This window comes from Antechinus flavipes, chromosome 3 (assembly GCF_016432865.1).
Source record: "Antechinus flavipes isolate AdamAnt ecotype Samford, QLD, Australia chromosome 3, AdamAnt_v2, whole genome shotgun sequence".
NCBI classification, from domain to species: domain Eukaryota; kingdom Metazoa; phylum Chordata; class Mammalia; order Dasyuromorphia; family Dasyuridae; genus Antechinus; species Antechinus flavipes.
Window position 1 is genome coordinate 184061108 of NC_067400.1, and position 27085 is coordinate 184088192.

A 27085-nucleotide genomic window follows, 5' to 3' on the forward strand; every position below is an offset into this window, starting at 1 on the left:
TCATAAGTTAAATGCATCCTGCTTTACATTTCTTCCTAAATTTCCTATCTTTTTTTGGTATATTAACTGGTTTATATGCTATTATTCACAATTTTCTTTTTTGTCTCTATGATTTTTCATAAGATTTTTGAATTTTTTTGATTCTTCCATTACAATAGTATCTATTGTGAGATTACATTGCAACTTGAGAGTGTACATGAAAGGGGGGGGGCAGGGATGTGATAGATTCAAATACAGGGCTAGGAATGAGAGAAAGATGACCTTTATCATCCCAAGAAGAGAAGAATCAATAGGAGAGTGCTCCATTCCCACTCCCAGAGGGATATCCCGTATGATAGATTTGCATTTCTCTTATTATTAATGACTTGGAACATTTTTATAGGTTTATGAATACTTTGCTGCTCTTTGGAGAACTGTTTGTTCATATCCTTTGATCATTAATATATTTGAGAATGTCTATCTATCTTAAACATATTTATTAATTGTGTATTTTGGATGTCAATCCCTTATCAGAGAAATTTGATAAAAATATTTCCCCCATTCAACTATTTTCTTATCCTAAATGCATTAATGTTGTCTGCACACAAGTTTTTCAACTTCAGGTAATCAAAGTTTCATTTTTTTTTTGCTTTGGAATTTCATTTTATAATTGTAACATCCTGCCTTTTTCAATTTTTCCTTTCTCCTCCCCACCACTCTCCATATGCTCTTTTCTTTTGAGACCACAGTCACCTTCCTCTCATTGCTAGCCAGTGATTTCATCAGGGTGCATCATATACTTCTCTCTAACCTCTGCTGTTCTTCATCTTCTTTCTACATCCTTCATTCCACAGTTCTTGGTGGCGAGTTATTTTTTAGTTGTATCCAACCCTTAGTGACCCCATTTAGAGTTTTCTTGGCAAAGATAATGGAGTAGTTTTCAGTTTTCTTCTCAAGCTACAGAAGAGAAATTGAAGCAAACAGGGGTAAATGATTTGCCTAGAGTTACATAGCTAGTAAGTATTTGAAATAAGATTTGAACTCACGAAGTTAAGTCTTCCTAATTTCAAGTCCAATGCTCTATCCACTTCGCTATTTGGCTATCCTCATAATTCTACAAAAGAAGCATTGATTCATTTGAACATAAAGTGTTGACAAATTCTGTCCATGTCCTCCTCTACACTGCTACAGTTTACCAGATTTTTTCTTTCCTCTTTCTCTCCTTGTGTACATTTAGAAAGAATCTCTTGCTATTGTATCCTTTACTGCTGCATTTATTATTTCCTACATTTCTATTGTTTTCCTTATTTAATTTTCTGACTCCCTCCCCTCTGATGGTATCTAAATATCCTTTCACATGAGGCATCAGACTGTCTCTGATTCAACTGACTTTTGATGGTCAAAACTGATACTAGCGGAATGCTGTCATCTTGCCTTAGAACTGGATAGACCCTGTTGTGTAGTGTTATGTCCTGGTGACCTAATTCCTTACATTTGTTTCTTTGTTGTTGGCCTGTCACTGGCAGTTCAAAATCTATTTTCTTTCACACAGATAGTTCAGAGCTTTAATAGCAATTGTGCTTCTAGTTTTTAGTTTCTGTCATGCATTTACTGCTGAAGAGCTATTGCCAAACTAGTTGTCATAGCCTAAGCAAAATTCTACAGTCAGGAGTCTGTTTCTATGGTACTGGAAAATGGGAGGGGTGAGGTTTGATATATGATCTCGAGAATTCTAGGGTTGTCTTTCTACCAATAACGAGATGTTGGGGAGGACTGTTGAGTGAATTCAGGGTAAAAGTGTGTGATAATTCCTATTTGTTGTTGTTGTTGTTTCAATCTTCTTTCAAGGGCAGAGCCTGGATGGCAGAGAGGATACAAATTTCTTTCTGACCTTCTCTTTCTACCCTCACACTAATCACTAAATTCAGGCTCTGAATTAGCTCTGGACTGGCAGAATCCATGAATATCGGGAGTGTAACAAATTAGTAGCAGAAGACAATTTTGAAGATCATCAAAAAAGATCTGTTTCAATTGGGCATGGAGGGAGTCAGGTCAAACGCAAGCAGGCTGAGCCCAGACCCTGAGCCCCGGTAACACAGAGTTTCAGGGTGGTGTGAGCTCTGTGCAGTGGACAATCTACAGAGAGGAATCTGCAGCAGTGTTGGCTACTCTAGCCTGGTTGTAAGCAGAAAAGTTACAAAACACCCAACACAACCACAAAAGGCAAATAGAGATTTCACAGGACCTGGCCATGTTCACCCAACGCCTGAAGTCAGTCAGCATAGACTCAGCACAACCACTGTCACTTGTAGAGGAAACTTGGACAACCTTCCTTGCCCTAAAAACAGATATCAACTTAAAAAAAAAAAACAATGAACAAAAAATTAAAAAGAACTCTGACAATAATAAATTTTATGGTGAAAGAGAACATATTTCAAATCCTGAGGAGACTAAAAGCATATTGTCTCCAAAATATTGCCTCCAGCCCCAAAATGTAATATAAATTGGTTCCTATCTCAAAAAGCTCTCTTACAAGAAAATATAAAAGATCTTTAAAACGATGGAAGAAAAATGGGGAAAGGAAATGAGAACTTTACAAGAGGTATTGGAAAAGGCAACACAGAAAATATCTGAAGAAAATTCACTAAAAATACTGAAATGGAAAAATTTGACAAAATGGAAAAAGAAAAAACTCCCCCCCCAAAAAAATTGTGAAATGGAAAAAAAATCATAGAACAAAACAACTCATTTAAAAATTCAATTGGACAAATACAAAAAGAAGCTAAAAAAGTAAATGAAGAAAACAATTCAATAAAAATCAGAACTGAACAAATGGAAACGAATGACTCAATGAAACAAAGAATCAATCAAGAAAAATCCCCCCAAAATGAAAAAAATAGAAAAAAATATAAAATACTTATTTGGGAAAATAACTGACCTGGAAAATAGACGTAGGAGAGAGAATCTAAGAATTATTGGACTCCCTGAAAACCATGTTGAAAATAAGAACCTACACACTATTTTCCAGGAAATCATCAAAGAAAACTGCCCTAATATCTTAGTATCAGGAGGTGCAATAGCCATTGAAAGAATTCACCAAACAGTTCCTGAAATAAAATTCCAAGGAACATCAAGGCTAAATTTCAGAACTATCAAACCAAGAAAAAAATATTCAAATACTGAGAAGCCAAAATAAGGATTACCCAGGATTTAGCAGCATCTAACTTAAAGGATCATAGGGCCTGGAATCTGATATTCCAAAAGGAAAAAGAACTTGAAAAGCAGCCAAGAATAAACTACCCCACTAAATTGAGCATTTTCTTTCAAGGAATAAGATGGACATTCAATGAAACAGATGAATTCCATTCATTTCTGAAGAAAAAGCCAGAGCTAAACAAAAATTTGATCTCCAAATATAGAATTCAAGAGAAACATAAAAACGTAAAAAGAAAAGAACTCTTGAGAACTGTATGTCTGTTATGGATATACACGGAGAGCACATGTGTAATTTGATTTTACTGTTATAATATAAAAAAGAAATTAGAGGTGAAAAGGCGATTATACCAGAAAAAGGGGAAAGTGGAGGTAAAATGAGGGGAATTACATCTCAAAAAGAGGCAAAGAAAACCTATTATAATTGAGGGAAAGAAAGGAGGGGGATAAACATTGTGTGAATCTTCTTATCAGATTTGGCTCAAAGAGGAAAATATTAGACATATTTGATTTCACAGAGAAACTTCACTCACCTTATAGAAAAGTGGGAGGGGAAAGGCAAAAAGGAAAGGGGTAGACTAAATAGAAAGGAAAACAGAAATAGAAAGGGAAAAATATAAGAAAAGGGGAGGGACAAGAAAGGGGGAAGCCTGCTTGAGGCAAGTGGTGCTCATAAGTAAAATACTGGGAAGGAAGGAAAGAGGAAAAAAGAAAGAGAAAATTATAATTTGGGGCTAATAAGATGTCAGGAAATACAAAATTAGTACTTTTAACTGTAAATGTGAATGAGATGAACTCCCCCATAAAGTGGAAGTAGACTAAATCAAAAGCCAAAATCTACAATATATTGTGTACAAGAAACACTTTTAAAGCAGAGAGATATATACAGAGTAAAGGTAAAAGGATGGATCAGAATCTATTATGCTTCAGGTGAAGTAAAAAAAAGCAGGAGTAACCATCCTGATCTCAGGTCAAGCAAAAGCAACAATTGATCTAATTAAAAGAGATAAGGAAGGGAACTATATATTGCTAAAGGGTACCACAAATAACAAAACAACATCAACACTAAATATATATGCACCAAGTGGTATAGAATTTTCATGCTATGTTAAGGATCATGCCTAAGTGAAGGGGTAGATCAATTCTCCTAGAGCCTCCACAGCTGTGCATCATAACACTTGAAAAAGGTACAAAGCCGCCTTTACTAGCGTGTGGATTGTGAATGAAATAAATTGGAGGGAAGAGGGAAGAGGGGAGAGATCAGACAATGAAACTGCCTCTCAGTCTCCTTGTATCAACATTATCTCTCACATGAAGAGATCCATTCTACAGGTCTGAGTTAGACCTCCAGCAGCCACTGGCAGGTGGTTCCCATATCACAACAAATTCCTAAAGAAGTTAAGAAAACTGCAAGAAGAAATAAACAGCAAAACTATAATAGTAAAAGGTCTCAACCTTGCTTTCTCAGGACTAGATAAATCAAACCACAAAATAACTAAGAAAGAAGTTAAAGAGGTAAATAGAACACAAGAAAAGTTAGGCATGATAGATCTTTGGAGAAAACTGAATGGAGATAGGAGTACATTTTCTTCTTGACAGTTCATGAAACCTATACAAAAATTGACCATATATTAGGACATAAAGACCTCAAAATCAAATGCAGAAAGGCAGAAATAGTAAATTTTTTTCAGACCACAATGCAATAAAAATTACATTCAATAAAAAACCAGGCGAAAAGAGACCAAAAAGTAATTGGAAACAAAATAATCTCATCCTAAAGAATGAATGGGTGAAATAGCAAATCATAGACACAATTAATAATTTCATCCAAAAGAATGACAATAATGAATGGCATACCAAAATTTGGTGGGATGCAGCCAAAGCAGTAATAAGGGGAAATTTTATATCTCTAGATACTTACTTGCATAAAATAGAGAAAGAGAAGATCAATGAATCAATGAATTGGGCTTGCAACTATAAAGCTAGAAAAAGTGCAAACTAAAAACCCCCAATCAAATACACACTTGAAATTCTAAAAGTAAAAGGAGAGATTAATAAAATTGAAAGTAAAAATTATTGAATTAATAAATAAAAGTAAGAGTTGGTTCCATGAAAAAACCAACAAAATGAATAAAGCTTTAGTTAATTTGATTAGAAAAAGGAAAGAGGAAAATCAAATTGTTAGTCTCAAAAATGAAAAAGGAGAAGTTTCCACCAATGAAAAGGAAATTAGAGCAATAATTAGGAGTTACTTTGCCCAACTTTCTGCCAATAAATTTGATAACCTAAGTGAAATGGAGAAATGCCTACAAAAAATATACATTGCCCAGATTAACAGAAGAGAAAGTAAACTGCTTAAATAGTATCATTTTAGAAAAATAAATAGAACAAATTAATAATCAGCTCCTAAGAAAAAATCCCCAGAACCAGATGGATTTAAATGTGAATTCTACCAAACATTTAAAGAACAATTAATTCCAATATTATACAAACTATTTGAAAAAAACAGGAAATGAAGGACTCTGACCAAATTCCTTTTATGATATAGACATGATACTAATACCTAAACCGGATAGGACACAAACAGAGAAAGAAAATTATAGACCAATCTCCCTAATGAATATTGATACAAAATCTTAAATAAAATATTAGCAAAGAGATTACAGAAAATCATCCCTTGGATAGGACCAAGTAGGATTTATGCCAGGACTGCAGGGCTAGTTCAATATTAGGAAAACTATTAGCTTAATTGACTATATCAATAGCCAAATTAACAAAAACTGTATGATTATCTCAATGGATGCAGAAAAAGCATTTGATAAAACCCAACACCCATTCCTTTTAAAAACACTAAAGAGTATAGGAATAAATGGAGTTTTCCTTAAAATGATCAGTGCATCTATTTAAAACCGTCAGTAAGCATCATATGTAATGAGGACAAATGGAACCACTCCCAATAAGATCAGGGGAGAAACAAGGTTGCTCATTGTCACTATTACTATTCAATATTGTTTTAGAAATGCTAGCTTTGGCAATAAAAGAAGAAAAAATGACTAAAGGAATTAGAGTAGGTAATGAGGAAACTAAATTATCACTCTTTGAAGATGATAAGATGGTATCCTTAAAGAACCTAAAGAATTAACTAAAATGATTAGAAGTAATCCACAACTTTAGCAAAGTTGCAGGATACAAAATAAATGCACATAAATGATCAGTATTCTTATACATCATTAACAAAATCCAACAGCAAGATATACAAAGAGAAATTTCATTAAAAATATCTGTCAATAGTAAAAACTATTTGGGTATCTATCTGCCAGAGAAAAATCAGGAACTGTATAAGTAAAACTACAAAACACAAATAAAGTCAGATCTAACAATTGGAAATATATGAAATGCTTTTGGATAGATCGAGCGAATATAATAAAGATGATAATACTACCTAAACTAATCTATTTATTCAGTGCTATACCAACCAAACTCCCAAGAAACTGTTTTACTGACCTAGAAAAAATAACGAACACAATTCATCCCAAAGAACAAAAGGTCAAGAATTTCAAGGCAATTAATGAAAAATAAAGCAAATGAAGGTGACCTCACTGTACCAGATTTAAAACTATATCATATAGCAGCTGTCATCAAAACCATTTGGTATTGGCTAAAAAATAGAGAAGTTGATCAGTGGAATAGGATAGGTTTACAGAATAAAATAGTTAATGTCTATAGCAATCTAGTATTTAACAAATCCAAATGCCCTAGCTTCCGGGTTAAGAGATCACTATCTGACAAAAACTGCTGGGAAAATTGGAAACTAGTATGGCAGAAAGTAGGTATCAACCCAAACCTAATACCGTATACCAATATCAGGTCGAAATGACATAATGAATGATATTATAAAATAATTAGAAGAACATAGGATAGTTTACCTCTCACATTTATGGAGGAGGCAGGAATTTGTGACCAAAAAGAATTAGAGATCATTATTGATCACAAAATAGACAATTTTGATTATATTAAGTTAAAAAGTTTTTGTAGAAACAAAACTAATGCAGACAAGATTAAAAGGGAAGCAATAAACTGGGAAAACACTTTTACAGTTAAAGGTTCTAATAAAAACCTCATTTTTAAAATACATAGAGAATTGACTCTAATTTATAAGAAATCAAGCCATTCTTCAATTGATAAATGGTCAAAGGATATGAATAGACAATTTTCAGATAAAGAAATTGAAACCATTTGTAGTCACATGAATAGGTGCTCCAAATCACTATTGATCAGAGGAATGCAAATTAAGACAACTCTGAGGTACTATTACATACCTGTGAGATTGGCTAAGATGACAGGAAATGATAATGACTGATATTGGAGGGGATGTGGGAAAACTAATACATTGTTGATGGAACTGTGAACAGATCCAAGTATTCTGGAGGGCAGTTTGGAACTATGGTCAAAAAGTTATCAAACTGTGCTTACCTTTTGATCCAGCAGTGTTTCTACTGGGATGATATCCTTTAGGAGGGAAAGAGACCTGAATGTGCAAAAATGTCTGTGGTCACTCTTTTTGTAGTGGTAAGAAACTGGAAACTGAATAGATGCCCATCAATTAGAGAATGGCTAAATAAATTATGATATATGAATGCTATGGAATATTATTGTTCTATAAAAAATGACCTGCAGTATAATTTCAGAGAGGCTTGGAGAGATCTACATGAATTGATGTTAAGTGAAATGAGTAGAGTCAGAAGATCACTATACGTGGCAACAACAATACCATTACAATGATCAGTTCTGATGGATGTGGCTCTCTTCAACAATGAGTTGATTCAAACCAGTCTCACTTGTTCAGTGATGAAGAGAGCCTCTATACCCAGAGAGAGAACCATGGGAACAGAATGTGGAACACAACATAGCATTCTCACTCTTTCTGTTGTCATTTGCTTGCATTTTGCTTTGTTTCTCAGTTTTTCTCTTTCTTCCTTCTTGATCTGATTGTACTTGTGCAGTGAGGTAACTGTATAAAAGTATATATACATATATTAAATTTAACATGTATTTTAATATATTTAACATGTATTGGACTACCTGCCATTTAGGGAGGGGGTACAGGGAAGGAGGAGAAAATTTGGACTAAAAGGTTTTGCAAGGGTCAATGTTGAAAAAATTACCTAAATGCATATGTTTTGAACATAAAAACTTTAATAACAAAAATAAATTTAAAAAATTAAAATTAAATAAAAAAATTAAAATTGGGAAAGTGGAAGTGCATGACAACAATCTCAACATTGCCATTTAGCTAATAAGGTTATTTTGAAATTTCTTACGTCCAATCATATTACAATTCTATATCAGAACAACTTCTCTGCCCCTCCTTCTTCACTTCAAATACACACAATCAATAAATTCCCATAAGATTAAATTCAAAGTGCTCTGTGGTATCAAGTCTTTGATAACATAGCTTCTTCTTATACCAATTTTCTTATACCTTACTTTCCCAAACTATCTCTTCAATATAATAATACTGCCTTCCTGTGAATAAGTCATTACATTTCTGGCTCTTTCTCCCCAGCTTTGACTACTGATTTTGGCTTTCTTTAAGTGCCTGTTAAAATCCCATATTGTACAGGAAGTTTTCTCAAAGGCCTCTTATTCCCTGTGCCTTCCACTGTTAAGTATGTCCTTTTTATCATCCATGTAGATTGTTATGTATATATTTTTGGTATATAGTTTCTCTCCATTAAACCGTGAATTCCTTGAGAGAGGAACTGTCTTTTGCCATTTTTATACCCCTAGTGCTAAAATCAGGGCCTGGTACATAGTAGGCACTTAATAAATGTGTACTGAAGTAATACCAAGATGGTATTTTACATATTTATCTTCAAGATGGTGATAAAAAGACAGGGACTCTCAGGAGCTCTCTCCCAAACCTTTCCAAATACCATTTGTTTAAAAATTTTTACTATTTTATTATATATTTTTCAAATAATAGCTTTTTATTTTCAAAATATATGCAAAGATAGTTATCAACATTCATTCTTGTAAAACTTTGTGTTCCAAATAAACATTTCCTCTTTTCCTCCCACTCCCTCCTGTAGAGGGCCAGAACTTAGGAGGAGTATACTTGAAATAAGAATACTTAACAATAAAGTGCTATCTCAGTGGAATTGATGAGATGATGGTTCTTTAGTATACATATACTTAGTACTTAGCATAGTTGTGTAATGGTTCTCTAGTTTACACATACATAGTATGCTGTATGATTACATCATTAAAAGGTATTTAAGGGCTGAGAAGGATTGGAAATGAGACTTTCCATTTTTGATCATTCTCCTGATGGTTCTCCTGCCTCCTGCACTCCTCCTTTAAGATCAAGACTGGATCAGTGACCAAGGCCCATCTGAAGGACTTCCAAAAAGCTAGCCCAAACATTACACCCTCCCTCAGACAGCAAGCATATGTCAAACATGTGCAATTATTCTATACATATTTCCACATTTTTCATGCTGCATAAGAAAATTATCAGATAAAAAACTCCAAATACCTTTAAACAACAATTCTAAACAAATCTAGAACAGCAGAACCCATGAAAAAGACAGACAGTTTTCTAGTCCAAGACAACTTAGAAGGTCAGCAGGAAAGTCTGTTGCACCAGGGGAGTGGGAGTACAACCAGTGCAGACCATATCAGTCCAGAGCAAGCCCCAGTAAATCAGGAGTAGATAGCGGAACAATTGAATCAGTATCAGCAGTAGCAATTTCCAGACCACTCAGCCCAGAAGACGCTAAAGACAAGTTAGAAGATCAGCAGGAAAAGTCTATCTTGTCTAGTTTAGAATTGTGCACAATTCAGCACAGGTCAAACCAATCCCACCGCAGCCCCAATAAACTAGCATCAGATCCCTTGAGAGTGAGCAGTGATAGTTGCTATTTTCCATAAGGGGGTTAAATAACTAGTCCGAGGGACAATACAAGGGTCTTTTTGCTAGCATTGATGCAGGATTCTGTAGGTTTGTCATACCTACATATGGCCATAGGGATATGGCCCTGGATTGCAGTACTAGGGAGAGGGGCATTGGCACACCAATGCCACAATGGACCAGGGACCTTCCTCACAGCTCCAGGGAAGAAAAGAGTTTGTAGTCAGTCATAGAACAGAGTACAGAGCAAAAGAGAAGTCAACAGACCTCTCTTTAGATGATATTCCCTTGGAAGAAATAAAAACTTACAGGTCCTTAGAAGTATCTCTGAAATTAGCTGTATACAATTCCTGAAATCTGGAACGATGCACTTTTTACCCTGGAAACAGTTCTATTTCAACAAAGAAATAAATAAAAAAATGAGTAAATAACAGAAAAAATTCTCACCATAGAAAGTAAATAGTGACAAGGAAGATAAAAACATACATTTAGAAGAAAACAACAAAATCAGAGTTCCTACATCCAAAGCCTTCAAGAAATTGATTCTCAAGTGAATTGATCTCAGTCCATGGAAGAACTCAAAAAGGATTTTGAAAATCAATAAAACAGGTAGAAGGAAAATCGTGAAGAGAAGTGTGAATGATGTAAGAAAAGCTTCCAAAAAAATGTCAACAACTTGGCAAAAGAAGCACCAAAAATATAAAAAGAAGACACAAAAAAATAAAAAAAAATCTTAAAAACATCATAAGGTCAAATGGTAAAAGAGGTACAAAGAACACAATTTGGCCAAAGGGAAAGGGAAGCAGAAAAATTCACTGAAGAAAATAATTCTTTAAAAAATTGAATTGATCAAATAGAAAAGGATGGGGGGAAATCTTCCTGAAGAAAGTAATACTTTTAAAATTAGAATTGAGCAAATGGAAGCTAATAATTATATGAGAAATGTAATAATAATACAAAAATTTTAAAAATAGAAGATAATGTGAAATATCTTGTTGGAAAAAAATAGCATTGCAAATAGTTTCAGGAGAGATGATTTAAAAATTATTGGATTACTTAAAATTCATGATTCTAAAAAAGAGCCTAGACATCATTTTTCAAGAAATTATCAACGAAAACTGCCCTGATATGCTAGAACCAAAGTGTAAAATAAAATAAAAACTGAAAGAAACCAATAATCACTTTCTGAAAGAAATTCCAAAATGAAAACTCCCAGAAATATTATAGACTAATTCCAGAGGTCCCAAGTAAAGAGAAAATATTTCAACTAGACAGAAAAAAAGAATTCAAGTATTTTGGAGCCACAGTCAGGATAATAAAAGAATTAGCAGCTTCTACATTAAAATATTGGAGACAAAAGAGTTAGGATTATAACTACATAGGAATACTAAAATGGATATTGAATGAATTAGATGATTTTACAGCATTTTTGATGAAAAGAGCAGAGTTGAATAGAAAGTTTGACTTTAAAATACAAGATTCAAACATAAAAAGGTAAAGAGGAAAGAGGAATAATAAGGGATTCAGTAAGATAAAACTGGGTACATTGTTATATGGAAAGATGATACTTATAACATTAGAATTTCTCATTATTTGAGCAGTTAGTAGACATCTATACATACAGGAGGCATAGTTGTGAGTTGGATATGAAGAAATAATATATAAAAAAGGGATGTACTGGGAGAAAGTGAAACGCATCTAATAGAATAAATAAATTATCTCACAAAAAAAGAGACAAGAAAAAGCTTTTACAATGAAGGGTAAAAGGGGGAAGCCAAGAAGGAGTGAGTGAACCTAATTCTCATCAGAATTTATCAATAAATCAAAGAGGGAATAATGTACACACTCAATTTAGTATAGAAATTTTTTCTTGTCCCAAAGGAAGATAGGAAGGGCAAGAGATAAAAGGGGGGGAGTGTTAAAAGAGATGGTCAATTCGGGGGAGAAGTCAGAAGCAAAACACTTTTTGTATCTTTTTTTTTAGTTTTTTATTTTATTTTGTTTTCAAAATTTACTTAAAAAAAAACAAATACTGTCATGTGCCCAGCAGAACATCAGAGAGAATTCAAAATATGTAACAATAAATTTCTATTTCAAGAAATATATAAGAAATTATATTCATGAGTGTTCATCTTTTCTTTGCTTCCTTGTAGGTTGTTCTTTTTTTCTTCTGTGCACTTAAAAATTTTACATCTTTTTCCTCTTTCAACATATACTTTTATAAGATAATGATTAACATTTTTTCCTATCTCTTTCCCTTCCTTTCCACCTCCCCAAGATTGCTAGCATTGTGATATAGTTTATACATGTAAAATCATAATATATGTATTTCCACATTAACGATGTTGTGAAAGAAGAATCACAACAAAAATGAAAAGCAGTGAGAAAGAAAAAAAAACAAAAAAGTGAAAATAGCATTCAGAGTCCATAGTTCTTTCACTAAAAATAGATGGCATTTTCCATCATGAGTCTTTTGGAATTGCTTTATATCATCATGTTGTCGAGGATAGCTAAATCAATTAAAGTTGATCACCACACAATATTCCTGTTGCTATGTACACATTTCTCTTGGTTCTGCTCAATTCACTCAGCATCATTTCATCTAAGTCTTTCCAGGTTTTGCTTAAATACAGTGGCTCATAATTTGTTATAGCACAATATATTACAGCATATTGCATTTATATGCCACAATCTGTTTAACCATTACCCAATCAATGGACGGCCACACAATTTCCAATTTTTTGCCACTACTAAAATAGTTGCTATAAATATTTTTGCATATATGGGTTCTTTCTTTTTTTTATGATCTTTTTTATGCTACAGATCTTGTAGTGGTATTGGTGAATGAAAGGGCATGTCCAGTTTTGTAGCTCTTTGAGCATAGTTTCAAATTGCTCTGCAGGATGAATAGATTAGTTCACAACTCCAGCAACCCATGCATTAGTGTTCGTGTTTTTCCACACCCTCTCCGACATCTATCATTTTCCTTTTCTATCATATTACACAATCTTATAGCTGTGACATGATACTTCAGAATTCTTTTATTTAGCATTTCTACAATCAATAATTATCTAATCAATTTAAAATATGATTAAAATAGTTTTAAATTTCTTCATCTGAAAACTGCTTGTTCATATCTATTGACTATTATTTGGGGAAAAACTTGTAGTCTTATGAGTTTGACCTAATTCTCTACATATTTTAAAAATATAGTCTTTATTAGACACACTGATTATAAAAATCATTTTCCAGCTTTCTATTTCTCTTCTAATCTTGGTTCCATTGCCTCTGTTTGTACATTAAAAAAAATTAATATAATCAAAATTATCCATTTTCCATTCCCTAATGTTCTCTACTTGTTGTTTGGTGATACATTCTTCCATTTTCCATAGATCTGAAAGGTAAACTATTCCTTGCTCTCCTAAATTGCTTATGGTATCATCCTTCATGGCTAAATTATGTACCCATTTCGATCTTCTCTTGGTGTAGGGTATGAGATGTTGGTCAAAGCTTAGTTTCTGCTATACTATTTTCCAGTGTTTCCAGAAGTTTTTGTCAAATAGTGAGTTCTTAATAAAAAATCTTGAGTTTAGGGGTTTACTAAACAGTACATTACTGTAGTCATTAACTATTGTGTCATATGTGCCTAATCTATTGCACTGATCCATAACTTTATTTCTCATCTGTTTTTGATAAATGCTGCTTTATCATACAGTTTTAGATTTGGTATGGCTTGGCCTATTTCCTTTAAATTATTTTTCACTAATTCCCTTTATATTTTTAACCTTCTGTTTTTCCAGATTAAAAAATATTATTTTGGGGGCAGCTAGGTGGCACAGCGGATAGAGCACCAGCTCTGAAGTTAGGATGACCTGAGTTCAAATCTGGTCTCAGACACTTAACACTTCCTAGCTGGGTGACCCTGGGCAAATCACATAATCCCAAATGCCTCAGCAAAAAAAAAAATTCTAGAGCTATAAAATAATTTGGGTATATATTTGTATGGGATTTAATAAGTAATTTAACTTAGAGTTGTCTTATTATATTAGCTTGACCTACCTATAAGCAATTAATGGGTTTTTAATTATTTAGATCTGACTTTATTTTGTGAAAAGTGTTTTGCAATTGTGATTATATATTTTTAAAATTTGTTTTGGCAGGTAGACTACCAAATATTTTATATTGACTATAATTATTTTAAATGTAATTTCTCTTTCTATCTCTTGCTTTCTTAGTAATATACAGAAATGTCAATGATTTATATGGCTTTCTTTTATATCCTACCACTTTGATGAAGTAGTTAATTATTTCCAACTAGTATTTTTAATTGATTCTCCATCAAATTATCTGGAAACAGTGATAGTTTTATTTCATTATTGTCTATTCTAATTCTTCAATTGCTTTTTATTCTTTTATTGCTAAAGTTAGTATTTGCAGTACTATGTTGAATGATACTGGTGATTGGGCATTCTTGCTTCATCTCTGATTTTATTGTGAAAGCTTCTAGGTTATTGTGGTGAGCTTTTTCTTCTCAAAGACGCCAGCTCCAGTCTTCATGTCATTCCGGTGAAATCTCGACTTGTAGCGTCTTCCTCTCTAGAACTCTCCGACTGGCCCATTGGCCTATTTATGCTCCTTCCAGAGAGAGGGATTATGGGTAGTTCTACTTAGTACCTTGTTTCAGGTTCTGGCCAAAACAACTTCTTGTAAGATTAGATCAACTCTAATTACTTAGCAGTTAGTAAGGATTCCAACATCTCCCCCTTTCTTTTGTTTTAAAACATAGGGGGTTTCTGAGGGGGTACACATAAATCCATCAATATGGGCCAGAACTTTGTAACAGATATACATGGTATACATAAACCCATCAATATGGGAGGCATTATACATAATTTACAAAAGCACACAGCAATATAACACAGGCTAGTGGTAATGTAACAAATAACATGAATCAACATGAAAATTTAACTACTGCAAAAGTCTCATCAACAATCTTTCATCTCAAGAAATCCAATGATTCTTGCAATTGCTTAAAATACATAAGCACATAGTAATATAACACAGGCTAGTAGTAATGTAACAACATAAATCGACCTGAAAATTTACAAATGTTCATAAGTCCTAGAAATAGTCCATAAGGAATCCATTGTTCATTAGTTCATGCACCAGGAATCTAATAATTCCTGTAAGCTCTGAAGTACTGCAAAAAGTCTCATCAACAATTTTTCATCTCAGGGAATCCAGTGATTCTTGCTGGTTTTTCAGGAACTGAAAGCTGAAGATTTTAAAGTTCTTTTGACAGTCTCATTGTTAGCCTTTTCCACCTGTGAAAATATAAGCAGATCCTCTTCCCCAAGCAATTAACCTATTTAATTCTCTTCTATTTACCAAGTTTGGGATTTCTCCTCATCATCTGGTAATTACATTGGAGTTGTTTGCATTGGATATTGTCTTGTTGTCTTAAAAAGCCTGTATTCTTCCCAACTGTAATCCTGATTGCTTTTCTGTTGGTTGATGACATCAGAGTCCTGAATTTCTAAAGTCTCTCTGGGTGTAACCTCAGCTGCTATCATGCCCCACCTGTCCTTTGATTGATACTTTGGAGCTGGGCCTTGCCTCTCATTCCTCTGGGTCAATATACATTTAGAGGCCCAATGAAAGCCTCGGTTACATTTTGTACATGGGGTTTGGGGTTTTCTCTCACCCTGTCTTCTCACTCTATCTCCATATCTACAATGAGCTCTCAAATGTCCAACTTTTCCGCAGTGAAAACATCGACGAGTTTCTCTAGAATTCCTCTGCCAAGAAGGACCTTGTCTTTCCATGTTCATCATAGTCTGGGCATAATAAGCATTTGTGCCTACTGTGGCACAGCGTCTAATGATTTCTTCTAAAGGAGCATTTTTGTCTAGCCCCCATATAATTCTCTTGCAAATCTCATTGGCATTTTCCTTAGCCAAATGTCTAGTCATTATTTCTGTTGCTGCATTGTCTCCAATGGTTCTTATTACAGCTGTTTGTAAACGTCCCACAAAATCTGCAAAAGGTTCATTGGGACCTTGCTCTATTTTGGTGAAAACATTATTTCCATCTTTCTGTCCAGGGAGAGAATTCCAAGCTTTTATTGCAGCCTTAGAAATTTGCTCATACATTGTTATGGGATAATAAATCTGTTCTGAACTCTCTGCATACTGACCTTCACCAGCTAGTTGGTCAAAAGTGATTTGTACAACAGCTCCTGTTTGCCTATTGCGTCCCAAATTAAAAGGAGTGTATTTTCTCTCTTTTTGACCTGAGGAGTTGAGCTCTTCAATCACAGGATATGCATTTATAAAATCAGATATATCTTCTCCTTCATTTTTTGCTTTAATTAATGCTTTTTCTAATCTTGTCAAATTCTGCTTTACAGGAGAAGTTGACTGTGTTTCTGTCTCCCTCCCTCCCCCTTGTTCCACCCATGAATGGTTAATTGCGGGGGGAGGGTCATGAGATGTGGAATCACTTAATTCCTCCTGCTGTGAAGTATCATACTCAGAATTGTAATTAACTCCATTCTCATCTGATTCGTCCTCCTTTTCACCTAGTAAAGTTGGCAATTCTTCCTCCTGTACTTTCCTTTTCATCATTCTATCACTTAAATAACTTCTTATAGCCAATTGTATTACATTATATGTATTAATTATTGAGTTAGGCCCATTTTTGTCATAGAATTGACAAAGATCCTCTCCAACCAATTTCCATTCATTTAGATCTAATTCCTTATCAAGAGAGAAACAAGGACATATGTCCTTTACAGTTTGTAAAAGTTCAGTGATTTGCTGTAAACTTATAATTAAACCTTGGCTTTCCATAACTTTGACAATGCTCTCTAAACATTTTCCTTGAACAGAAACAGGCTGTTTTCTAAATATCTGTCCCATCTTAGCTGAAATTCTACTTTAACTCTTTTAACAAAATTTCTTTGTTGTACTCACTCTAATTTCTGGGTTGAAGAGTCTTTTCCACTGGATCAGGATCAGAGGCTTTTCCACTTGAATCAGGATCGGAGCTTTTCCACTGAAATCCACTGAGGGGTCTGTTTGTCCCTGTTCGGGCACCAAAATGTGGTGAGCTTTTTCTTCTCAAAGACGCCAGCTCCAGTCTTCATGTCATTCCGGTGAAATCTCGACTTGTAGCGTCTTCCTCTCTAGAACTCTCCGACTGGCCCATTGGCCTATTTATGCTCCTTCCAGAGAGAGGGATTATGGGTAGTTCTACTTAGTACCTTGTTTCAGGTTCTGGCCAAAACAACTTCTTGTAAGATTAGATCAACTCTAATTACTTAGCAGTTAGTAAGGATTCCAACAGGTTATTATCATTACATATAAAGTTTCTAATGGCTTTAGATAGCTACTACTTAGCATTTTAAGGAAAACTCCATTTATGCACTCTAGTTTTCTTTAATAGGAATGGGTTCTGTATTTCGTCAAATGTTTTTTTTTTTTTTGCATTTATTAAAATAACCTTATGATTTCTATTAGTTTTGTTATTGATAAGGTCAACTACCCTGATAACATTTCTTAGTATTTTAGCAGCCCTGCATTCCTGGTATAAATCTCACCACGTCATATTATTCTGACAATAATTGTCTATAATCTCTGTTGATATTTTATTTAAAATTTTTGCTTCAATATTCATTAGGGATATTGGTTTATAATTTCATTTCTCTGTTTTGACTCTTTCTGATTTAAGTAGAAAGATTTGAAAGATTTGGTAGGACTCCTTCTTACCTATTTTTTTCAAAAATTTCAAAATTCTATGTAAACATAGAATTGGAATACATTTTTCTTTAAATGTTTGGAAGATTTCTCTGGTCAAATCTGATCCTGGAGATTTTTTCTCATGGAGTACATTGATATTTTTTTCAATTTATTTTCCTAAAATGGATTCAGATAAGTATTTTGTTCCCTTTTCCATTAATATAGACAATTTATATTTTAGTATATATTTATCCATTTCATTTAAATGGTCATATTTGTTGGCATACAGTTGGACAAAATAGCTCCTAATTATTTTTTTAATTTCTTTTTCTTTAGTTGTGAATTCATTCTTTTCATTTTTGATACTGGTAATTTAATTTGCTTCTTTCCTTATTCAAATTAACCAAAGGTTTAACTATTTTTTCATAAAACCAGCTTTTAGTTTTATTTATTACTTCAATGGCTTTCTTACTTTCAATTTGATTACTCTCTCTTTTGACTTTCACAATTTCTAATTCTGTTGTAAATTAGGGATCTTCAAGGAAAAGTCCAGTTATTCCTATATTTTCTAGTGTTTTTAATAGGATTGAATTTTGGATTTTATCAAATGCAGTTTCTGCATCTGTTGAGATAATCATATAATTTTTGTTAGTTTGGTTATTGAGATAGTCAATTATGCTAATAGTTTTTCTAATATCGAACCAGTCCTGCATTCCTGATATAAATTTTACTTGGTCATAGTGTATTATCCTGAGGATGACTTTCTGTAATCTCTTGCTAATATTTTATTTAAGATTTTTGCATAAATATTCATTAGGGAGATTGGTCTATAATTTTCTTTCTCTGTTTTCACCCTACCTGGTTAGGTATCAGTACCATATCTGTGTGATAAAAGGAATTTGGTAGGAGTCCTTCTTTCCCTATTTTTTCAAATAGTTTATATAGCACTGGAATTAATTGTTCTTTAAATGTTTGCTGGAATTCACATGAAAATCTAACAGGTACTGGAATTCTTTCCTTAGAGAGTTGATTAATAGCTTGTTTTATTTCTTTTTTTCTAAAATGGGAATATTTAAATAACATATCCTTTTCTGTTAACCTGGGCAATCTATATTTTTGTAGATATTCTTCAATTAGATTCAATTAGATTATCAAATTTATTGATATACAATTGGGTGAAATAACTCCTAATTATTGCTCTAATTTCTTTCTAATTAGTGGAAAGTTCTCCCTTTTCACTTTTGAGACTAACAATTTGATTTTGTTCTTTCCTTTTTCTAAGCAAATTAACTTAAAGGTTTATCTATTTTGCTGGGGTTTTTATAAGACCGACTCTTAGTTTTATTTATTATTTCAAGTTTTCTTTCAATTTTATAATCTCTCCTTTTATTTTCATAATTTCAAATTTGGTATTTAATTGAGGCTTTTTAATTAGTTCTTTTTCTAGCTTTTTTTAGTTGTAAACCCAAATCATTGATTTTCTCTCCCTATTTCATGCAAGTAAACATCTAGAGATATAAAATTTCCCCTGATAAGAGCTTTGGCTGCATCCCATAGATTCTGGTTTGTTGTTTCATTATTGCCATTCTCTTGGATGAAGTTATTGATTGTGTCTATGATTTGTGGTTTCACCCATTTATTCTTTGGGATGAGATTATTTAGTTTCCAATTAATTTTTGGTCTATTTTCTATTGGCTTTTTATTGCATGTGATTTTTATTGCAACATGATCTGAAAAAAATGCATTTATTAATTCTGCTCTCTGCATTTGAGTTTGAGGTTTTTATGTCATAATATGTGATCATTTTTTTGTATAGGTTCTATGAACTGCCGAGAAAAAAAGTATACTCTTTTTTGTCTCCATTCAATTTTCTCCAAAGATCTATCATACCTAGCTTTTCTAAAATTCTGCTTACCTCCTTAACTTCTTTCATATTTATTGTATAGTTTGATTTGTAGCTCTGAAAGAGCAAGGTTGAAATCCCTCACTAGTATAGTTTTGCTGTCTATTTCTTCTTGCAGCTCTTTTAACTTCTCCTCTAGGAATTTGGATGCTATACCACTTGGTGCATATATATTTAGTACTGATATTGCTTCATTATCTATAGTACCTTTAGCAAAATACAGTTTCCTTCCTTATCGCTTTTAATTAGATCTATTTTTGCTTTTGCTTATTCTGAAATCAGGATTACTGCTTTTTTACTTCACCTGAAACATAATAAATTCTGCTCCATCCTTTTACCTTTACTCTGTATGTATCACTTTGCTTTAAATGTATTTAAGCAGCATATTGTGGAATTTTGGTTTTTAATCCAGTCTGCTATCTGCTTTTGTCATATGGAAAAGTTCATCTCATTCATATTCACAGTTAAAATGACTAATTCTGTATTTCTTGCCATCTTATTTACCCCATATTAGGTTTTTCTCTTTCCCATCCCCCTTCTCTTCTTCCCAATATTTTGATTCTGACCATCACCTCCCTCAAACAATCCTCCCCTTTTAGAGTGTCTCCCCCTTTCTTATACCTTTCCCCTACCACTTCTATTTCCCTTCTATTAGCCTCTTTTTTCCCCCTTTCCTCTCCCACTTCCATATGAAGTAAGACAAGTTTCTCTGTGAAACTAAATGAATCTAATATTTTCTCTTTGAGCCAAATCTGATGAAAGTAAGATTCACACAGTGCTTACCTCTGTCCCTTTATTCCATCAATTATAATAAATCTTCTTTGCTTCTTCATGAGATGCAAGTTCCCTCCATTTTCCTCTTTTTCCAGGGTAAATTCCCTTTCTACCTTTTTATGCTTCTCTTGAGTTCTGTATTTGGAGAACAAATTTTTTTTTGTCCAGATCAGGTCTTTTCATCAGAAATAGATGGAATTCACCTATTTCATTGAATGTCCATCTTCTATTAAAAGATAATGCTGTTTAATTGGATACTTTCTTCTTAGCTGCATTCCAAGTTCCTTTGTCTTTTGGAACATCAGATTGCAAGTCACTCATTCCTTTAAGGTGGAAGCTGTTTGCAATATCTGTCCCTTGGTCCAATAGTTCTGAAATTTAGCTACAATATTCCTTGGGGTTTTCATTTTGGGATCTCTTTCAAGAGTTGATTTGTGAATTCTTTTAATGGATATTTTACCTTGTTATTCTATGACATCAGGGCAATTTTCTCTGATGATCTCCTGAAAAATAATGTGTAGGCTCTTTTTTTCATTGTGGCTTACAGGAAGTCCAATAATTGTTATGTTTCTCCTAGATCTATTTTCCAGGTCACTTGTTTTTCCAAGTAAATATTTTATATTTTCTTCAATTTTTACCTTTTTGTTTTCATTTTGATTGATTGATTCTTGATGTCTTATTTTATCATTCATTTATATTTGTTCGGTTCTGATTTTTAGTGAATTATTTTCTTCAGTTATTTTTTAAAGTTCTTTTTTTTTTTAGCCAATTGAATTTTTAAATGATTTGTTTTATTCTACAGATTTTTTTTCCCATTTCACAAATTCTGTTTTGCAAGGAATTGTTTTTTTTTTTCCATTTTGTCAAATCTACTTATAAAAGGAGTCATATAGTTTTTCCATTTCACTAAATCTATTTTCTAAGGAGTTTTCTTCAGATAATTTCTTTGTTTCCTTTTCCAAACCCTTTTGCAGAGTTCTCATTTCCTTTCCCCATTTTTCTGCTAGCTCTCTTTTAAGATCCTTTTTAAATTATTTCCAAGAAAGTGTTGTGAGATGGGGACCATTTTATATCACCCTTTGGGGCTCCATCTAGAGACTGTGTGTTTTTAGTGACCTCAGGGTTTGAAAGCTGTTCTTCTCTTTCACCATACAAGTGACAGTGGCTGAACTCAGTGCTGACTGACTTCCAATATTGGGTGTACATGGTCAGGTCCTGAAAAATTCTGGAATTTGGGGTTTCACTATTTGCTTTTTGTATTTGTGTTGAGTGTCATAACTAGTCGACTAATCTACTGGCTTACAACCAGGGCAGATTATCCAAAACTGCAGTAGATTCCTCTTAGTGCATCCTCTGATGGATGGAACCCACACCATCCTGGGACTTTGTGCTGTCTGCACTGGGTGTCTGTACCCACCTGCACATGGCCCACCACCCTTCATGCCCAATTGAAGCAGATCTTTTCTGGAGATCTTCCAAATTATCTTCTACTGGTACTTTGTTACATTCCTAATATTCATTAGTTCTGTCAATTCAAAACCAGTTCACAGACTAGATTTTCTGTTAGTGTGAGGGTCATAGGGAGAGTTCAGAAAAAGTCATGTCTCCTTTTGGCCATGTTAGCTCCACTCTCTCCTTTCCCTTAATTATAATAGCTCTTCTAAATTTCCCTTATTTTACCTCTATTTTCCTCTTTTTCCAGTACAATCACCTTTCCACATCTAGTGTCTTTTTCATATTATCATAATAAAATCAAATTATACCCACATTCTATAAGCATATTCATAACAGAAATATACTTCTCAAGAGTCCCTTCCTTTTTTTTTCCTTTTTATGTTTCTCTTGAGTTTTGTATTTGGAGATCACATTTTTTGTTCAGCTCTGGTCTTTTCATCAGAAATAAATTAAATTCACCTGTATCATTGAATGTCCATCTTCTTCCCTGAAAGATAATGATCAATTTAGCTGTTTAGTTTATTCGTGGCTGTAATCAAAGTTCCTCTCCCTTTTGGAATATCAGATTCCAGACTTTTAAAGTGGAATCCTGATTGTGGTTCATCAGTATTTGAATTGTTTCTGGCTTCTTGCAGTATTTTTTCCTTAGTTCAATAGTTCTGAAAATTATCCATGATGTTACTTGGAGTTTTCATTTTGGGATCTCCTTCAGGAGGTGATCAGTGAATTTTTTCAATGGCTATTTTACCTTCTGATTGTAGGACATCAAGACAGTTTTCCTTTATGATTTCCTGAAAGATAATGTCTAGGCTCTTTTTTTCATCATGGCTTTGAGGAAGTCCAATAATCCTTACATTGTCTCTCCTAGATCTATTTTCCAGGTCAGTTGTTTTCCTAGGAATATTTTCATTTCCTAGTTCATATTTTCTTCTATTTTTCCATATTTTTTATGGCATTTTTTGACAGATTTTTGAAGTTTTATTGAGTCAGTCACTTCCATTTGTTAAATTCTAATCTTAGTATATTATTTTCTTCAGTTACTTTTTTAGCTCCTTTTGTATTTAGTCAAGGGAATTTTTTTATTCATTGCATCTTTTTTCCCATTTCATAATTTCTGTTTTTTAACAAATTGGTAACTTTTTTTTTCATATCTACATGGTTGGGAATTATATGCTTTTCCCATTTCATCAAATCTATTTTTTAAGGAGTTTTCTTCAGATAATTTCTGTTTTTCCTTTTCCATACCATCCTGCAGAGATCTCATTTCCTTTCTACATTTTTCTTCTAACTCTCTTTTAAGATTCCTTTAAAAGTCTTCCAAGAAAGCCTTGTGAAATGGGGACCAGATTATATCTCCCTTTGGGGCTTGATGTGGAGTTGTTTTGCCTTTGGGAACCTCAGTATTTGAGGTCTGTTCTCTCTCTCCATAAAAGTTGTCTAGAGTCAGACTTCTTTTCTGCTTTTTTACTTATTTTAAAAAAAAAATATTGAGAGCTACTCTTAAAGCAAAAGGGTGACAGCTGTGTTAGTTTTTCCTGGGGCTGGTGTTTCTGATTGACTTCTAGTGCTGGGTAATCATAGTCAGGTCCCGAGTTCTTCCCAGGGCTCTGTGGCTTACAGTTTGCCTTTTGCTTTTGCTTTTGGGTGATGTTACAGCAAATCTGCTAAACCACCCACTTATACCTAGGACAGAGTAGTCTAAGAGCCATACATAAGATTCTCCAATGTGAGGAGGTCACAACATTCTGATTCCCCACCCCAGGTCCTTGCCCCAGGCTCCCTATTCTGTGATCTGGACTTGGTAGACTGTCCCTCTGCCCAGTTGAAACAGACCCATTTTGAAGTTCTTCCAAAGTATCTTCTTCTGGAAATGAGTTGTACTCAAAATATTTGTGGGTTCTGTTACTCCAAAACCAGTTCACAGGCTTAATTTGCTGTTGGTTTGAGAGAAGGTCAGAGGAAGTCACAGAAAACCTTGTCTGCTTTATGCCATCTTCGCTCTGCCCTCTGCAGGCTAAATCCCAATAGGTATTTAGTATCCTAAAAGAGTTAGCACAAGAAAAGATACCATAAGACTATTTAGCATTGGGGAAGTGAGACAGAGTGTCCTGGCTGACTGACCCAAAGGAGGTTCAGCAAAGATGGCATATGCCATAAGCAGATTTATAAGGAAAATTTAATCTCAGGGACATAACTGGGATTTGTGACAGGACATAGCAAGGTGACGCTGCCCATCACTCCCACATAGGGTGGGACCAATGGGCTTGATATAACTAAGATTTCTGACTATGCTCCATCCATGGAAGGAGGGAACATGGAGTTAAATTGATCTCTATCAGAGTCTTTCCCATTCCTGCCCCAGAGAACAATTCTATCAATGCTGCAGTTTCTCTCTGTCAACTACACCCAACCATTCAGGACCTTATCATAGGAATGATAACTTTGGGAATTTTTGGAATTTGAGGAGTTATTAAATAGAGAAAGAGAATTTTTTTTAAAGAGAGAGAGAGAGAGAGAGAGAGAGAGAGAGAGAGAGAGAGAGAGAGAGAGAGAGAAAGAGAGAGAGAGAGAGAGAAAAGAATAGGTTTTAGGAGAAATTTGAGGTACAGTAAGGGAGAGGTGAAAAATGACCTAGCAGAGGAAACTCAAAAAGAGAAGCCATATAGTAGAGGTTTAAGATTTATTATATTAATATTAATTTTATTTTTTATTCATCTACTTATTCAAAATTTGGATTATTAAAAGTCTTCAAAGTATTCAGAAATGATTTTCTAAACTATTACAGAAATGGATTTTCTTACTATTTATAAAATTTAAAAAAGCAAGCTTAAGAGTTTTCATTTTTTAAAAGTATAATGAACTTTTAATTAACTTCAAAAGTAGAATTTTAAGCTTAACATAACATTTTTTCTCTGAATATAAAAATTCAGGCTTGATAAATGTTGACTTGAAACCTGAATTAATTTAATGTATGTTAAAGAATTTAAAAAGCCAAATGTACTGAATATAAAGAAACAAGATAGTATCCTTTCAAATTCTGAAACACAATGTGAAATATTTTCTAAATATTCCAGAAAGGCTTGGAGTCTTTTAGAACATTAAGTCTATGTATTAACTTATAAGTTGAATTTCAGCATAAAAAAAAAGAAAGGACTATTTTATCTAGTTAAAATTGTTCCTGAATTCTTCAAATAATTGATTTTAATGGAATACATGTTACTATATTTATAATAATATGCTAAAATAATTATGTTTATATATACTATAGATTTAATTATATATATTAATATATATAAACATAATTATTTTAATTGTGATCTTCCCCACCTGCCATGATTCCCCAAACCCTTAAATTAATGTTTAATTGTAATTGACTTGTCAAATATAAATAAATGTAAATGAAAATTTGAATAGCAAACTTTTTAAATGAAACCTAGTGTCTTTTTATTATTTATATTTGGGGTGTCAAATATAATTTCATAGGATTGCATTGTACAAATGTTGAAAAGTATACTTCTTGTAGTCATTGCCAAATTTATGATATCTTGGCCACTTGTTGTTATTAGCTTTTTAAAATTAATTGTTTTTTCTAGTTATGCATTAATATTGACTTTTTAAATATACATTTAATCTTGTTTGTGTTTGCTTGTGCAAAACCTTTTTAATTTGATGTAATCAAAGTTATCCATTTTGCATTTCATAATCCTCTCTAATTATTCTTTGTTTACAAACTCCTCTTTTCTTCAAAAATGTGATAGGTAAATTATCCCTTGCTCTCCTATTTTGCTTATAGTATTACCCTTTTTGCCTAAATCATTTACTCATTTTGACCTTATTTTGGCATGGTGTAAAGGTCTGAAACTATTAAAAAGATGTACTTAAATCAGATAACTGAACACTTAAGGCTAATTACCTATTCAATGTGAGACAATGGCTCTATTAAGATATGTTTTGGATAAATGGCTCTTCTCACTGTTTGGTGCTTACTCAATGTTTGATGTTAAGATAATCATAGGCAAGGATTAGAGGGTGGGATGAGACAGCCAGAGTCACTTTGAGGCAGGACAAGGAGCAGAGAAGTTGGTGACTTTGGACCTGGATGAATCCAGGATACATCATTGACAAGACTTGTGGCAATTTGTATGTCTCCTTCAATTCTCCCCTTAAAGACCAAGGCTTTTCTTTATCCTGACTCTGGCTGTTCCTGAGGCCTCTAGGGAGCTAGCCTAGACTTCAATAGCATAGTGTGTGAGATGTAGGTCTATGCCAAATTTCTGACATTATTTTCCAGTTTTGCCAGCAATTTTTGTGAAATAGTAAATTCTGATCCCAGAAGCTGAAGTTTGGGGAGTTATCAAATACTGGGTCACTAAGTCACTGATTATTGTGTCATGTGTATCTAATCAATTTCACTGATCCACCAATCTATTTCTTAGCCAGTTATGATGATTGCTGCTTTAATAATAGATTTTAGGTTTGGGCCTAAAACTAGGCCACTAGTCTTTGTATTTCTTTTTTCATTAATTCCCTTGATATTCTTGCCCTTTTGTTTTTTCAGATGAATACTGTTATTTTTTTCCTAGGTCTTCAAAATAATTTTTTGGTAGTTTGATTAGTGTGCCATTGGACAAGTACACTAATTTAGGTAAAATTTACATTTTTATTATATTAACTCTACTCATGAGCAATTGATATTTTTTTAATTGTCTAAATCTGACTTTATTTATGTGAGAAATGTTTTGTAAATGTGTTCATACAGTTTGTGGGTTTGTCTTGACAAAGACACCCAAATATTTTGTTTACAATTATTTTCAATGGAATTTTTCTTCCTATCTCTTGCTGCTTGGCTTTGTTAGTAATATATAAAAATGCTAATGATTTGTGAGGGTTTATTTTATATCCTTGTTAAAGCTGTTAGTTGTTTCAAGTAGATTTTTGGATGATTTCCTAGCATTTCTAAGTATATCATCATATCTTCAAAGAGTGATACCTATATCCTCATTGCTTATTCTAATTCCTTTAACTTCTTTTTCTTTTCTTAGTACTAAAACCAACATTTCTTGTACAATATTGAATAATATGGTGATAATGGACACTCTTGTTTCAGCT